Genomic DNA, 17,631 nt, shown 5'->3' on the forward strand with positions numbered 1-17,631 from the left:
AAACTTGCTGCCTCAGTTTTCCGGTGTGCAATATGTGAATGCTGGGGATACTAAGTCAAAGTGTTGTAAATTAAATACCTGTATACATATAGAGCCTACACATGGAATGTTATTCACATGTGTCCTTGAAAAGGTTTGGGTTTTTCCTGGATCAATAAAAGGCTGATTTCTAGTTTAGCTACAGCAAAGTAACTAGGTACAATGGACACCACCTACAACACGCCGCAGTTGCTGCACTTGAGACCTTGCAGGAGATTTGGTCAGGGTTATCACACTGTAGCACTCTTCAAGCAGTCTGTAACAAATAATAGAACACTGTTGTGTTGATGTCCAGCGCTGTCCCCAACAAAATAACCTGCATGAAGGAGTAACACAATCCCTTTTTTTGTTCACATAGGCCCTCAAGTGGGTTAGACTCATGCATGGCCAGGTGTGGTCACTGCTGGCAGGACCTCACTGCAGCGTGTGTGAGGCCATGATGATGGGTGACAAACAGAGAGAAAGAAACATAAAGGAAGAAGGTAGTGTTTACCAAGGAGAAGATTCGGCAGTGCAATTTCAGAGAGCTGTGCATTCATTACTGGCTATATATAATAGCAATTAGTAGAAACTATTGACAATCCTTTGTATGTGTCTGTGTGTGTCATCCAACATATTTTGTATTTTTGCATTTACATTCAGTTTCTTTTTTAAACTGAGTATGAAATGACAGGTTTAGCCCACAGCTGCTTTCAGCACACTGGGAGGGGAGAATGCCATTTCTTTACCTTTCCACCTTTGGAGGGAAAAGCAGCCATTCTTTACACAAAATCTGCATCAGCGGAAGCTTTTAAAGACTTCCTTGTTTGATGTCTGAATTTAGTTTTTAAAAATTTTGAAGTGCCAGCTTTTTCTGCACAAAAGCTGCTTATCCCTCAATTGCAAGAACTTCAAACAGTTTGCTGACAGCACCTAGACAGCCCCAACTAAAATAACTTGAGATGGCTGGCAAGTGGGGGAGATTACAAGAAAAATCCTACTGCGATGAAGATCGTTACTCTCAAGTCCGTCTCTGCTGTTGATCTCTGCACATCTTCAGGTGCGATTGCCACTTCCCACATTTTCCCTGCCTTGCAGTGAGTGCACGTCGCCGCTGTGCAGATCCATCTGCAGGATCAGCCTGTCCCGCTGAGCTCTCTTGATGTTGGATCTCGGCTCAGCCGAGAGGCAGCCTGTGCTCTGCAGTGGTGCTTACACGTGGCTGGTGGTTGTCTCACGCTGCTTCACACCACTTTGTGAAGCCAAAGTGGCTGCTTCTCCCATTTCAGCGTCTGACATTAATTTGTCCCTCCTCCGTGCCTGCAGAGTAGTAGAGGAGCACAGTGCATTTGTGCTTCGTTAAATCTGCACAACAGGCAGTGAGATGCATTTTTAGTGTTTTCATCTGGATCTGTGCAGCATGGAGGGACAGCGTATTGATTTTTCTGTTTATTTTCCCATCTCTGAACGAATATATGTTTTTCGCTGAGCAGCTGTAGGCCGATAACCTCAGGTTCACCTTCCAGCTTTCATTTACCTATTGCATACCTTGGAGATCTGCCTTTACTCTAGATGGTACTGGGAGGCATGAAATTAAGATCCATGTTAAGATATGCACTGATGATACCTGTTTGTGAGGATCTGAAAGGAGAAAGCCATTACAGGAACAGTTAGGAAGCTGACCCCTGTGACTGCAGCTTGTACAAAACGCCTGAGTACCTTTGGGAATATGAACCCTTGTGTCTGTGTAAATGGCCTGCTGCAATACCCATACCAGGTTCTACAGCATCTGTCTGTCCATCCATGCCCAGTTTCTACTGTAATAAACAGAGGCTACATCAGTCAGTGGATCTGGGCAAGGAATTTTTTACTGAGGGCTTCTGGAGGCAGCTTTTGAATGCAGAGCTCCACATATTAGGCAAAAACAAGGCTAGAACTAACAAAACACAATTTCTAGCAGTAGGTGCTGTGATCCTTCTGCATCTTTCCATCCTTTCAGTAGCTCAACTCTGTGTGTGTGCACAGGCAGTGGGTATCAAACAAGCATTGCAGGCTCAGGGCAAGCTGTCTGTTTTTCTAACACAGTGCAAGCACTGTATGTCTAATGAAATGGAAATTCCTTTCTAATAGCTGACTTAGTCTCAAAATACTGTTTGCATGGATCCTTATTATAGGAACTGTATTTTTCACCTGGCTCTGGTTTTTGTGCTCAAGCTGATGGACTAGCCTGCGAATATCTGATGGTCCTTGCCTGGTTTCAAGACCTCCTGCAAGCTCCAGTAGTTTTGCTGCAAGCTGTTGCTTTAAACCTGGAGGAAAGGAGCACCTGCAGCCTTTTGGGGCTTATTTTGTAACAGATGCCATTTGCTGAGGCTTTCTGTTTTCCAAATTGCAAGTACTTCTTTCCTTTACACCACTCCCACCCCACCCTGCGGTTACTTTGGACTCCTTTCTTCTTCCCTTTTCATGCCCTCTGTGTTTTAAAATAATTGTTCATGAGAAAAGTTGGGTGAAAGTCTCCAACAACCTTCTTCCCAGCACCCTTTTGCATGGCACTCTGCTGGGAAACCTTCATGAAGCCCTTTAGCCCTGTCCAAAGATAAAGATTCACAAAGCGCCAAGTCTCACTGTGCTTCCCTGCTTTATCTTCCTCCACCCTATGCATGCTATGGGGTCATGGGTATGAAGGTGGCCCCATGAGCAAAACCTGATTCCCTTTCTCCCCTGTTTGCTGTCAGCCCCACATGCAGACATCCCCAGGCAAAGCTGTGCCAATGCCACCACAGAGGAAATATCTGCGCTGGCAGAAGATGTTTCGGCAGCAGCTTTCCTTGCCAAGGCCCTACACGTGCCAGTCACTGGTGGCAGCTCGGTTTTGATTTGCTTTTCCTCTCTTTCTGCCAGCTCAACATATGAGATTGTGGTACTTTTGGTGATATTTTAGTAGTTAACAAACGTTACATGCATACTGTGAGGAAAAACCTACACTGAAATGAGACAGATGAGTGTGCAATGTATGTCTTCCTTCTTTTACAGCACCTTTTATATTAATCTTATTTTTTCTTTTTTCTTTTTTTTTTAAGAAGTCTGTGGAACTGGAGCATAACAGAGAAAGAAAGGACAAGCTGAGAAGAAACAACAGAGAGGAAAATCTTTGAGTTTGTGGCCATCAGAGTGAAAGGCAAAAAGGTAGAAGTGCATCTATGTAATTGTTAATCCTTCACTCGTTCAGATCAGCTGTAAAATATTGTTTTGGTTTGTACCACTGCCCATAGACTGTCATTGGACCTTCACTTCATAAACTGGCCATTAGACAGCTCCAGAAGATCAAGGAGACAGGAGGGAGATTCAGTCAGACTTTAGCAGGCTTGTACTCCAAGGGGCTTGGCTCTGGCTGAGCAAGCAAGGGGCTGTACCACTCTACACCTGAGTTGGCACTCACATCCCCTTTCCCCCACCCCAAAGTGTAACTAGCTCATTGAGACCAGCCCAATTTCACCACCACCTCATATACAAATACACGAAAAAGAGCGGACCCTGGGCTTATTTGCTGAAGCAGCTACCTGCTTAGTGTTTAAAACCATGGTTTCATTTCCACAGTATTATATGGCAGCATCATAACCTTTAGCAGCCCATGAATCAAAAGCTGTCAGCTTTTCTCCTTCCATGAACCTTGTGATTCTTGCCGTGTGCTTTAGTTTCTTGTGGTTAGCCAAAGCTTGCTTGCAAATTTTTCCGGTTTAGAAACGTCCATCGTTTCCTGTGCTTTTCAACAACAGAGGAATGCCAGCCAAGCCAGGCAGCCTTTCCACGCAGCTCCTGGCTTGCACGCACCAAGGGTGCTCTCGGTAAACAGGGTCACTGCCTCTCCCTGTCTTGAAGCAGACTGCAGTGAGACTCTGCTTTATGCCTTTCTTCTGGTGGGAGTGGGGGATTGGGAGCCTAGAGGGGGAAACTGGCCTGAAAATGACAAAAAAACAAACCAAATCCCAAACAACTGAAGAGAACCCCACAACTATTTGACCAGTTGTTGAAAAAAAGTCATATATGTACTTATGTGGAAATTTTCCTATTATTGTTATTATTTCAGCTTGTAGTTGGCCATGGGAACATTTCCAAAGAAACCAGTACTCTGGGAAACCTTTTGTTTTCCAGAAAGGCTGTTATTCAAAAGCAATTAACATGAAAACATTAAAATTGTCTAACTTCAGAGACAATTCAGAGAGGGGAATGGAGGAAGGAAATCTGAGAGTGTGCGTGTGTGCGTGCAGGAGGGAGTACCACAGGCTAGGGTAATGTAAGAGGCAGACGGGGGAGACCAGGGGGCTCAGGTCAGGACGTGGCTGGGCAAAATTGCCCAGGAGGGTCGGGATGGGGAGACCACACGCACGGGGGATGCAGGAGCAGAGAGGACAGCCAGGGGCTGCGGTCACCTTGGAGGAGAGGAGAAACTGAGGAGAGGTGCAGAGTCAGGGGCAGCAGTAGGCCCAGGAGTGAGGGTGGAGATACCCAAGTGTCTCTGCTTTCTTCAGACCAGGTATGAAATTTGTGTTATGTGTTTTGGCAGCTCTAGGTGCCTGTTGTGATAAGGAGCAGCTGTGCGTTCAAGACCAGGCTTGTGCTCTGGCAGCCCAGGGAAATGCTCCCGAGTCAGCTCGATTCCCACCCTGAATGCTGGGTGAGGGCAGCAGCAGCTACAGTGTAGGTGGTTTTATTTTACATAGTGCAACTTTTCTCCACCATTTCTCCAGTGGGTTTTTGAACCAGCTGGCTGATTTCAGTCTCACTTGAAAGGGCAGAGGGTCACTAGATATTAAGGTGCTGTCTAGTTGTGTAGAAATGGAGGTCAACCAGAGGGAGTTTCCAGTTACCCTGAGGCAGAACTCTCTGCCTTTCTCAAAAGAGCACAACTATTTTAAATTCTGAACTGCACCATATGCAGCCTGAAGTGAGGCGCTTTCTTTTGCAAGATTGGGTGCAATAGCTGTAAATTTACAGATTATCTTTTCAGGCCTTTTGACCTTTCTAGCCGTCTTTCCTCTCACAGATATTCCTCATCTCTTATCCTGCTCATGTCCACATGCATCACATTCAGCCAGCCAGAAATGTGGAAGAGAGCTCAGTTCTCTTCAGGGGGGACCTAGGGGTCTCAGGGGGCAGCCAGAGGTAACTTTGGAGGAAGGAGACCTCTGGAAAAGGAGAAGTGGCAGTAAATACTGTGAAGGCTGAGATCGCTGGGGATGGAAGAGAGAAACTGGAGTCACTGGGGTGAAGGGAAGGGGCGTGGAAGTTGATTAAATATCCCAAACCAGCCAGGATTCCCAAACTCAGCGACAGTCAGAAGAACCTACCTGTGTCTCAAAGACACATTTGAAACAGAAATCTTCAAAGACTTTTGCTTAAAGGAAAAAGTCTGAAATGGAAAAATCTTGTCCTGGAGAGTGGTCTCACATTCTGAAAAGCCCAGAGAACTGGGGCAAGAAGCATTGCGTGAGAAGGCAAAAGGTGTGTGAAGCGCAGGGAAGTGACTCCCAACAGGCAGAGGTTTGGGGGAGCACTGCATGCCGGGTTCATAGCAGGAGGTGTCCAGGACTGTCCTCCTGCTGCAGAAAGAGGCTTTCCAGGTTTTTGCAGCAGTCTCTCTGTGCTGGTGTTTTCCTGCAAGCCTTCTCTTCCATTAAAAGTGCAGCACAAACTTTTAATAGATCATCAGTAGCCGGTGCCACAGGGTCGCCCCACTTGCATCCTTCTGTCTTGTTTCAAGTTCAGGTTTTAATTGAAACAAGGCGTGGCAGACACGATGAGTTTCTATAAATAGGCTCCAAAATGTCACCTTAAGAGGAATGTATGTGACCCAGTTCCAATGCCAATATTAAGAAAAAAATTGTTAAACACATAGCCCCATTAGACACAGGAATATCTTTTTGTAAATTGTTTTATTATTTGGCAGATATTTATTTAGGCTGGTTCCAGCAAATGATAATGTATTTTCTGCTTTGGTGCCCAGTAAATGCATTTTACTAGCACTTTTCATCCATATTACACTTTGTATTGTCATTGAATTTGTTTCACAGATAACATGCTCTCTTACTAGTTTCTTTTTCTTTCACAATTTTTAAAGAGTTTCATATATGTAATCTATTACCTAGTATGCCAAAGAGATTTTGTTTGGGTTTTTAACCAAATCATAATTTAAAATGTGTAATTTTTCATGATATAACATTCTAGGCTGACCAAATCTGAGAAACCGCTTAGAACACGGTAGAGGTGGAGACAGAGGATTTGAAACCTATGTAGGGTGATGAAACTTCCAGGGGCATTTATGTAACGCAGTATTTAAGTAGTCCGAGCCCTCCCACTCCCCCCCAAAAAAAAGTTACCTGTATAAGTAGCAGAAGCAGCCAGGATTCAGCTTTTGTTATTCAATTTCTTTTCAACATATGAAGTGCTCTCAAACAGCTGGTTGCGTAAGTCGAGGTTTGGTGAGGTTATATTTTTCTGTACTTGCCTCTCTACACTGCATATTTTCTCTTTTGGTTTGGGATTTTTGCCTCACTTTCTGAGGGGCTGCATGTATCATCCGTATTGCTGAAGTTCTGCAGGAGCATGTGTATTTTGAGGAACGTGTATGTTAGTAGTGTAAATATGTTTTCACTATAAAAATATAAATTAAGAGTGGCTAAAATAAGAGCCCAATGTACCATTCGCTCACTGAGCTTGACAAAGTATTACTTATAGATAGCACTCAGAGCCAGCTACCTGTTAAAGACCAGTAACAACAGTACTGTGTTTCTAGGGGTTACATTAAAAATGAACTGCTCCTTATCTGTTCTGTGAAGTTAAAAGACAATTTTGCCCCATACGGCAGCGCTGACTGTTTACGTACACGCTACAGAACTTTCCAATATTTTGAAACCTGTGTTATATCTGAAAGCCATTAGTACCACATCAAGGTTAAGAAACAACACATTCACCAGTCATAAATGCAGAGTGCAGGCTGTAATGTTCAAAATACAGTTGCTTTTTTTTTTTTGCTTTTTTTTTTCTTTTTTCATTTTTTTTTTTTTCCCGACTGGTGGGTTTAGACATAACACACTAATGGAAATGTTTAGTTTAAATATCCTAGGCAGTCTCTAGCATGAGAAGTCACAGAGACTATACTACAAAATGAAATATAAAGTTGCCTCAAGCCACAGACAACAAGCAGTTTGTTTTGATACGGTTTTGGGGACAGTCTGAGAGTTTAGTTCACTGTGGCATTGCTATTGTTTGAACTTGGGCATTAATCTTGCTATCTAGTGGATACATCTTAAAATGTGTTTTAAAACTTGTTACCCTGAGTACCAGGATATAGGAAAGCAGCAGAAGCAGTTGAGGGAACTGGGGCTGTTGAGCTTGGAGAAAAGGAGGCTGAGGGGAGACCTTTTCACTGTCTACAGCTACCTGAAAGGGGGTTGTAGCATGGAGGGTGTTGGTCTCCTCTCCCAGGTAACAAGTGATAGGACAAGAGGAAATGGCCTCAAGTTGTGCCAGGGGAGATTCAGATTGGATATTAGGAAAAAATTCTTAATGGAAAGGGTTGTCAGGCATTGGAACAGGCTGCTCAGGGAAGTGGTGGAGTCACCATCCCTGCAGGTGTTTAAAAGGCATTTAGACAAGGTTCTTAGGGACATGGTTTAGTGCTACAGTTTGGTTAGGTTATGGTTGGACTCGATGATCCTGAGGTCTCTTCCAACTGAAATGATTCTATGATTCTCTGATAGGGGGTTGTGGTTGTAGAGGAGCAAAAGAAAGGTCTTCTGCCTAAAAGCATGTGGTATGTGTCTTCTCCCTTGAGCATGTTCTTCAGTAGCATAACTCTGAGGACAGAAACCTCAGGAGAAAACAGTGCCTATCACAGGCCTCCTGTTTGGCTTTCTCACCAGTTTGGAGACTTCTGTCTGGGCACAACATCAAAGAGCCTCAGTTGCTTCCATCTCTTTGTGGTTCTTTGTGGTGGAAAAAAGTGGGTGATAGAGGAGGGTGACAGGTGAGGCCTGAAGGTCCCAGGCACCAAGCAGGTCTCTAGGCTTCTGGACCATCTTGTGCCCTTTGCACACCTGGAGTGCTATACTCAACCAGCCACACCACAATATAAAGCAGACATGACCCATATGTTGAACCAGTAATTACATGAAATAATATGAGGTATGTGCCATATGGAAGTATGCATCTCTGTGAACCTTCAAGTTGGTATTTAGAATTTAAGGTAGTAAACTGAGCCAAATGATACCTGTCCACACCTTTTGCAAAAAAATACTCAAAGCATACATGCAAAAGGCAGGACTTGGAGTAGATGTGCTGAGTAAAACACCATCTAGACAGGTCTATCTGCAAATGGTGAAAGAACATGAATTAAAGCCTGAACTGCACATGTACAGCCTTAAATGAGGTACTTTATTTTGCAAGAGGAGAGAAGATTGTTGAATTTTCTAAATTTGCCTCTTTCCCTATATCCCCTTTCAATGGCTTTTTGATTTTTTCCAGATAGTCTTGGCCTTTGTGGGACAATGGGTGAAACAGCATATTGAAATCCTGAACAAAAATGTTTGGAGATATTGGTACCATTCAGCAGCCCATAGACAAAAATTGCTTTTATTGAACCTCTTCACTACATGGTTATAAGAAACGACTGTAAAAAATGTTATCCATTTGTGGTCAGAAGAAGTATCAAGTACAACAAATTGCTCTTACTGAATACTTCAGTTACTGTATGTCAGTGAATTTGCCTTAACTCCAGAAGAGCATTGCAAATGAAATCTTTAGCAGAGGTGCAAACCAGTTGTGCAATACTGGGCTTTCTATTCCTTGTGTCACAGTCCCGCTCCCAGTCCCAGATTTACTATGCCTACCAATAAATATGTTCTATTGAAGCAGCAGAAACTTTAAGCAGCTCCTAACTGCAGAAGCCAGCATAGCAGCTGAGCTATTTGGGATGAAATCACCATGAGACAACCGCAGTTCCAGCAGGATTTGGCTCAGGGATCTTGTGGGAAGCCTTTCCACTGCCAGACCAGTGATGAAAAAGAGAGAGGCGGTGAGGGTGACACGGGCTCCAAGTTGTGAACCACTGCTCATGTTGGCCAAGAAGGGTTCGAGTCTGCAGACAGAAAGGAGGGGGGGAGCAACCACTGAAGCTGAGCTCTGCAGCCTCACCTCCCCTGCTCCCTGCTAGGAGCAACTGCCTTTTTTATTTTTCCCTCTCTGAGATACACCTTCTCATATGGCATTTGCCATCATTAATTGCAGCATTTCCCTCCTGTAACCTGATCAAATGGCGATGTCACTGCAGAGTCAGTGTTAAGAGCAGCTTCTGACATGCTGGCCAAGTCAGCCGGTGGTTTGTTTGCCTCGGGCCTAGTGGGTAGAGGTCTCCATCTAATTTTAGTCAAGATAAAATGATTAACAGCAATGAAGCATGTGCAGACTGTCGAGTAAAGGAAAGAGCTTCATATTGTTGAGAGAGAGCTTGACTCTAGGCTTTTCTTTTTTCCCTCAAATACATTTAAAACATTGACTCTTTTCTCCCACTGGAGCAAAATATCACCAGGTAAAAGATGTCAGTGAACACATTAAAATGGGTGTTACACCGAAAGTCAACAAGAGATGAAAAAAAGCAGCTGAGGAAGAGGAGTTTAAAATCAAAACTGCATGCATCCTGAGATGTCCCTCATCCTAGTGAGTACATCTTTCAGCCAGCTACTTTGGAAGTGATTTCCTACTGCAAAGGACAGGAATCTGTCCAGCTCTGCACCAGACCTAAACATCCTGCACCTGCAGTCGGCCAGGAGTGGGATTTTGGACGAGTCCACAGTGAAAATGCATATCAGCCACAAAGTGGCTTCCAAATCTGGGTTGTAATTTTCCCCCAATGTGGTACAGAAGTGAGATTTTTACCTCTCCCTGATGTTGGGGCCTGGGCTGATTTATCAAGAAATGCCAGGGAGCTGCACGGGTACCCATGGCGTGAACTTTAATATAATTTAATTCAAGCAAAGGACCTGCTTTTCACCCTGTTTCCTGGTCCGTAAGGAAACAACAGGGGAAAGCAGGGCCCTTTGCAGCAGGCTCGACCCCATGTTGCAATAGATGGAGCCACCTGTGTCTGTGTCACTGTGCCCACGTCCAAGTCAAACAGCTCATTTCCTGGAGTCCCCGGCCAGAGGGGAATGTCGCGGTGCGTCATGGCTTGGAGCGGAAAGCGGATGGTGCTGCAGGGAGCACACTCTGTGACCGGCTGGGATGTCGGCATTGCTCCTGTCAGCTCACAGCAGCAGATGGCTTGTTCCTCTACTTGACAGCAGGAGAGATGCAGGGAAGCGGGAGGGAGAGAGGGGGGAGCAATTTTTCTCCGGAAACCTATCTCTTTGGCAGGTATCAAGCCCAGCACCTGCATGTCCTGGGAAGTTCAGATAGACGTGTTACGCCACTGATGCAGCCCCTGAGCTCCTCAGCTGCTTGGCTGGGGGGTTGTTTGGCAGACAGTCCTATTGAAAAAGTTAAAAAGTTATTTTCTCAGCTTGTCCCTCTTGACCATACCCTGCTGAGGTACCAAACTCTGGTTTCTTTCTCAGAAACTAGTTAAAGCTTTGCTGCACCAAAGCTTGACCACCATGGAAAAAAAGTTTTAAAAATATAATGCTCCATACAATAAAATGGATTTTCTTTACGGAAGTCCATTGCACATGGGATGACAGTCATGTTTCTTTCCCTTTTCAGTATTTCTCCCTTTTTGCAGCGCACACACGTTTCCTCTGCGATAGGGTTCTCATCAGGGCAGGTCTGGGCAAGCTCCGCCACGCAGCGCGGTGCTGGGGCTGGGGTCGGACAGCCGGCAGTACATGAGCTGCCTGGGACAAGAGCTGCCCTTTGTGTTCCCCCCATGTCAAGAGAGAGAGAAGCGGGACAACACACCTCTTTACTTGTCTAAATTGGCTGGTCGGTTGTGATAGAAAATGATAAGGCATGCTGAATAAGCATGGAAGTCTTTTCATCCAGAATTACCAAGACTGACACTACGCATGTGCAAAATAGCAGCTTTAATGAGCTGCACTGGCTCTGGGTGGAAGAGAGAAGGTTTTTCAGTACTTCCGCCTACCCTCTGCTCATCCAGACTGGTTTCCTGCAGGATAACGTGTGTTCAGGGTGTACGAATGGAGATGCCACCTTCTTCCTCCAAAGCTCAGTAGCTGGCTGATTGCTTTTTCAGCGCAAACGTTCAGAAAAACATTTTAAACCATGGTGTCTCCAGAGGTTTGTGGTAAGAAAACGATGTTAACTTGCCCAGTCTAGAAGAAGAAAGATGAAAAAGGAGTAAAATACACTGTGCTCTTTGTTCTAAATACCTGGGATTACAGTCCTTGCTGGAAACAAGTGCCCAAAATGGCTTTAATGTTTGGGGCTTTTTCTCTTATTTATGGAGCAATGAAGTATTGCTGCCGCAGCACTGGTGTTTTGTACAGCACAATACACCTATTTTCACTTTTTAATGAGCAGTGACTTTAATTACATGGGTGTGCACCCATTCTTTATTGCATTTTTCAAAGGGGAGTGTGTCATATCAGCTTCTAGAAAAGTTCAGGATAGTTCCCTGTGTCATGGAAAAATAAGACTTGATTAACAGAGGGTGTAGGAAGCCAAAGTAAATACTGGAAATGTGTAAAGCGGTTAAGGTGGTGTAGATTAGTACATATGAAGGGATATGTAAATCTAAGCACTTGACACGACTCATTTTACATTGAAAGGGAAATCATTGTGTTACTGCATTTTTAGATGGAGGTCCCTCCTGACACCATTGGAGCTGTTTCAATATCCCACTCAACTCAGAATCTCAAATATCACGAAGATTAAGACCTGCATTCAGATCTTTCCTGACCCGCACATATAGAAGGACAAGTAATGAGAGAGTAAAAATGAAACTTTAAAAACTGTGCCCGTCAGCAAAAAGTGCTGGTGTACACATGCAGCACCTCTTGGTTGAACCCCATATGCAGTGTTTAAAAAAATCCATCCCTATGAGATGTAGGGGTGATGGCAGCTGGATAACAGGACTGACCAAAAGGCAGGAGGAGCACTGTGCGAGCCTTTGAGTCTTGCTTTGGAGCTGCTCTTACCCCTTTCTGTGTCCTTGTTAGTGGGTTGGCACAGACTGCTGCAGTAAACACATTGCAAAGAAGCAGGTGAAAAGCCGCAGTTATTGAAATCAGTCACTGAGACACAGTTAACTCAGTTATACAGAAAACACGAATTTTCATGTTCTTACGCTGTCATTTAAAGACAAATGTTTTACAGCACAAACCCCATCATTATGTGTACATTTAAAAAAAAAAAAAAGTTGGTTTGTTGGTTTGCTTTTTTTTTTTTCAGCAATCGTAAGACTTTTAGACTTGCTAAGAGGTGAGTCCAACTTGTGGTTAAATCCTACAGACGACAGTCTTGCTGATCTCAGGATTTTCCAAAGATTAAAATGCAGATGTCTGGATTTCTCAAAAGGCCACAAAACTTCAAAAGCATTAGGCCCATTTCACTCTTCCCCAGATATCTGAGATGGCCATAAACCACTTGAGCATCCTGGCAAGTTTTCCTGTAAAAGACCATCTGTTGAGTAATTCTTAGTGTCTTATTAACAATTTTTGGTGTTATATCTTAGCAAACAAAATCGAAGCTTATCGCTTTGCTTTTGCTTAACTATGATGAATTATTTATGAGGTGCACCCCCAAGTGTGTGCATGTACAATAGTTTTTCCAGTCGTGCTCTTCTTGTAACAGAGCGCCATTCAAAACATGCACACGTAGGGGGTGTTCTGTAGAGATATATGTAACGTCTGAGCCAAGAAAAATAAAGAAATCTCCCCATAAAGCCTGGCGCTTGTGTGACGGTGATCAGTGTGCCATCCACAGCGCTGCTTCCTACAGGAGCCTCAGGCCAGGGCGTGGAGGTTGGTACCTGCCCGACACACACAGCCCTGCACCTGGGCTTGTCCAGGTGGGAATTTGTGTTCGCTGAATCAAATGTAAGTCGCTACCCAGAGATAAGCCTGAAGTGCTCACGCACTCTGAGTTCCTGGGAAAAGCTTCCCCATGCATATATTTACATTAAGGGTTTGTGCATATATTTACACTCAGGGTTTGTAGATAGAGTTACAGAGTGGCAAATATCCCTAATCTGGATGAGTTGGCAGGAAAGAGACAGTTTTAAGAACAGAAGTGCCCATGTGCCTGCTTGAGTGAAATCTGAAAGGTCTCAGGGTGTGCATGAGTCTTTTTTTCGTTCACTTAAGCTGTTTTAAGTTTCTCAGATGATAACTGTGAGGCTTGGGTGGCTATACAGTTCAAGAAACAGAAACACGCTTCCTGATGGAAAACATTTTGTATACTACAGAATCACAGAATGTTAGGGATTGGAAGGGACCTCAAAAGATCATCTAGTCCAATCACCCTGCCGGAGCAGGAACACCTAGATGAGGTTACACAGGAAGGCATCCAGGTGGGTTTTGAATGTCTCCAGAGAAGGAGACTCCACAGCCTCCCTGGGCAGCCTGTTCCAGTGCTCTGTCACCCTTACTGAGAAGAAGTTTCTTCTCAAATTTAAGTGGAACCTCTTGTGTTCCAGTTTGATTCCATTACCCCTTGTCCTATCATTGGTTGTCACCGAGAAGAGCCTGGCTCCATCCTCGTGACACTCACCCTTTATATATCTGTAAACATTAATGAGGTCACCCCTCAGTCTCCTCCAAACTAAAGAGCTCCCTCAGCCTTTCCTCATAAGGGAGATGCTCCACTCCCTTAATCATCTTTGTTGCCCTGCACTGGACTCTCTCCAGCAGTTCCCTGTCCTTCTTGAACTGAGGGGCCCAGAACTGGACACAATATTCCAGGTGTGGTCTCACCAGGGCAGAGTAGAGGGGAAGGAGAACCTCTCTCGACCTACTAACCACCCCGCTTCTAATACACCCCAGGGTGCCATTGGCCTTCCCGGCCACAAGGGCACAGTGCTGGATATTAGGATAGCTGGCTGGATCCAGGGCAAGCAGTTGTTTATTTTCTGGTGAACTCATTCCGTTTTAAGCTTTGCTTCAATGGCCTCTTTGACAGAAGGACTTCTGTAGAGGATGCTTCTGGTTTTGGTCCACCCTGGAGTTTCGATTATCCACAGTAGAAGGCTGCCTTTTTGGCAACATGGGGCAATAGCTTTCCTCTTGTGGTTTCAGCTTTTCTCTTGCTTTTCCACTTCAGATTTTTCTTCTTCCACTGCTTCTTTTCTGTTTTCAGTAAGCAGTTTCTGCAGCTCTTCACGTGAATTCCACTGATTTTATGTAAACACCTTCCTTTGATTAACTTGGTATTTTATTTTTTCAGTCCTCATTTTGAAGATTAATATCACAAGCCTGTGATGATTTGGGGCTTTTTGGTTGGCTGATGGTTAGGTTTTTTTGGAGTTGGGTGAAGTGGAAGGTGAAGGGAATCACATCTCCTAGGGAAGGTGCTGATTCTCATTATGCCTTGGAGATTATTTTTAGTGACTTAGATATAGCTACCACTTGATCAAACTTGTATGTGCTATTTAGGACAAAATAAAGCCTCTCCTTCTGTATGACCCAAAACCAAGCTGTTACTACAAATATTCTTTTTTAGGGGATCAAGAAACTCCATCTAATTCTTATGCATCCTACAGCCTCTGAATGTCTTCTCACAGAGGCCACTCCTGCAGGCCCCCTCATACCAAAACCATGCCACCTACAGCCAGCAGAGGTACCAAGGAGGACTTTTAGGACACCTGTTACTGCTGGATTCTGGTTATGTCTATTGAGAACTGCTTAGAAATGTTTGTTACACCACAGGTTTTTTAACCTTGTCCAGTTTCTTGGCTTGAGCTTGTCACATATGTTCAGAAAAGGTGGAGGCAGTGAGTAGTGTTAAACAGGTCATGAAGGTAACAGACATGGCCTGAAAGGCAGAGAAGTTCTGGGACAACGACAAGAGGGCCCCTGTCTGCCTTAGATTATTTTTTTCTCATGCTTCCACAACGTCAGATCCAGTACTGGTAGCAATACCAGGTATCTTCTGGTGAAAAGAAGTGCATGCTATGTGAGCTGGTCTGATGATACAGGTGTCGAGTCAAAATCCACTGAATTGGTAAGACTCATTTCCAAGTCTTCAGAGAGAAGCAGATCCCTGAAAGGGCTCTGGGCTGAGTTTAGACAGTCTATGCCCAAACCTGCAGTCCTCCATATCCTCGCACAGCTGCTGCATACTGGATGGCTCCCCAGATATCTGAAGCTCTACCTTTCAGTGTGCCCAGAGACATATCAGCCTCCACAGAGCCGAGCAGCTCAATGCCAGCTTCCTGACCACTTTCTGTCCGGCAGTGGCAGATGCATCACCCTTCCCGATTGTGCTCTGCAAAACAGGCTACTGTAGGTTGTTGCCTTCATCTGAAATACAGACAGTACAGGGCTGCTGCGGTTTCTGGCTTCTTTATCCAACCACCCAGGGGTGAGGGTGCTTCCTTCCCACTCTCTGATTTGGGCACTGTCTCCACTTTACCCTAACAGTTTCAAAGCACTTCTCCCATTCTCTGGAGAGTGTCTGAACTTCTAGGGCTACAGAACTCTTTTGCAAGAGATGCAATCCCATGATTTGTATAGTTGGAGGGATTAATCGAGAGACTGTTAAGCGCAGCAAGCAGAGCATCCGTGTGAAAGAAGGAAGAGAAAGGTTCCACCGCTTGTTCAAAAATCATCCATGTGACCTATGTTTATTTTTTATGAAAGATATAAAAAGACCCTGGGGTGAGAGTCAGTGCCCAAAGGCTCTGCAGAGGTCTGCATGTCCCAGTGGCATTGAATACAGGAAATGTACGGGAAGAATGGCTTTTGCATCCTCTGTCCCAGTGTGATCCTTCTGAAGGACATCTCAAGGTCCACAGAGAATTTGCATTCCAGCTCATTATTATGTAAATTATAAGAATGTGGAAAGAGCTGCTGAAATAAAGCATTTGCAAGTGGTGTTTCATAGTGAGGTTCAACGTGCTGTTTTCCAAGGGTTTAGGAAACATGGGGCTAAAACAGGGTACTGGCATGGAACATCTCATACTTCACTAAAATGGTGGTAATTATTCTCAATTTACAAAGCTCACAGGAAGGGCGCACATAACACTGGAAAGGAGTTGCTGGTATTTACTTCTTAGCTGTCTGATTTTGTGTAGCCTGGTGCAAGAGATGAAGCATGACAAACAAACAAATTCTTGGTTGTTAGAAGCCAAAAAGATTTGGCTGATGTGCTTTGCCATCAGCTTCAATAACAAAAGCCCGGTTAATAGGAGAACAAGGTTTGTGCCTATTAACTGCTGTCACTTGTGCACATGAGACTGATGGCAGCCATTGACTCCACACCACCAGCTATGACACACCTTCCAGAAAGGCACAATTTGAAGTAGTGAGTTATGCTCTATTTATGTTCTTTATTCCAAATACAAAACCACTCTAGCACCGCATGTGTTACTTTAGAGGATTAAGAATCACCCACAGAGCATTTTATAAATTATTTCTCTTCAGCATAGCTTTATATTGTCAGGGTAATTGCTTCTGTAGTCCCAGTTCCAGTCCTCTCACCTTGTTCTAAGTCCAGCTCTTGTTGAAATTCCTGAGCTTTCCACTTTTATTAAGGTTATTATCAGACCCCACACCATCCCTGGTGTTATCCATGCAAGAACTGCTATTCAGGCACACTCCTAGAGGCTGCTGGCTTTTTTCAGTTGTTCGAAAGTGTGTGCCCACATTTTGGTCCTGGGCTGGAATGCAGGTGCCCGTCAGGAGATTCACTCCCCCCACGTTTGCTCAGCCCCCTAGGGAAGGATGCTGCTGCAGGCACAGGACAGGGGAGGCACACACTGCACAGCCAGCCCACTGCTGCCCAGGTGAGCAGCCATGGCCTGAAGGTTCCACACAATTAACTGCTCTAATTGTTTGGGTGGAGTTCAGACCACAGCCCTTCTGCGAGCACGCAATGGGGTTCACAGAATCACACAGAATCACAGATTGGTGGGGACTGAAAGGGACCTTGAAAGATCATCCAGTCCAATCCCCCTGCCGGAGCAGGAACACCTAGATGAGGTTACGCAGAAAGGCGTCCAGGCAGGTCTTGAATGCTTCCAGAGTAGGAGACTCCACAACCTCCCTGGGCAGCCTGTTCCAGTGCTCTGGCACCCTCACGGTGAAGAAGTTTCTTCTCAAATTTAAATGGAACCTTCTGTGTTCCAGTTTATACCCATTGCCCCTTGTCTTGTCATTGGTTGTCATCAAAAAGAGCCTGGCTTCTGGTTGTTAGCATCCAAGTTACCTAAGCTGGAAGATGAGAGAGGACATGGGCCAAGAGTTAACTAGATCCTTAATTCTGTCTCCTCCATGTCATCTTGATGCATTGGTTGTGAAATGAACAACCAGACACACAGTATGTAGGCAATGTGTGTGTGTGATGTTTGTGGTGTCCTTTTAGAGGCATCCCCTCCTCCTGGAAGAAAAGAATCAAGCTGTCTTGTAAATCTGCCATCCCTCTGGTTATAAATGGGATCAC

Source organism: Streptopelia decaocto (assembly GCF_964273445.1).
Source record: "Streptopelia decaocto genome assembly, chromosome: 2".
Classification (NCBI taxonomy): Eukaryota; Metazoa; Chordata; class Aves; order Columbiformes; family Columbidae; genus Streptopelia; species Streptopelia decaocto.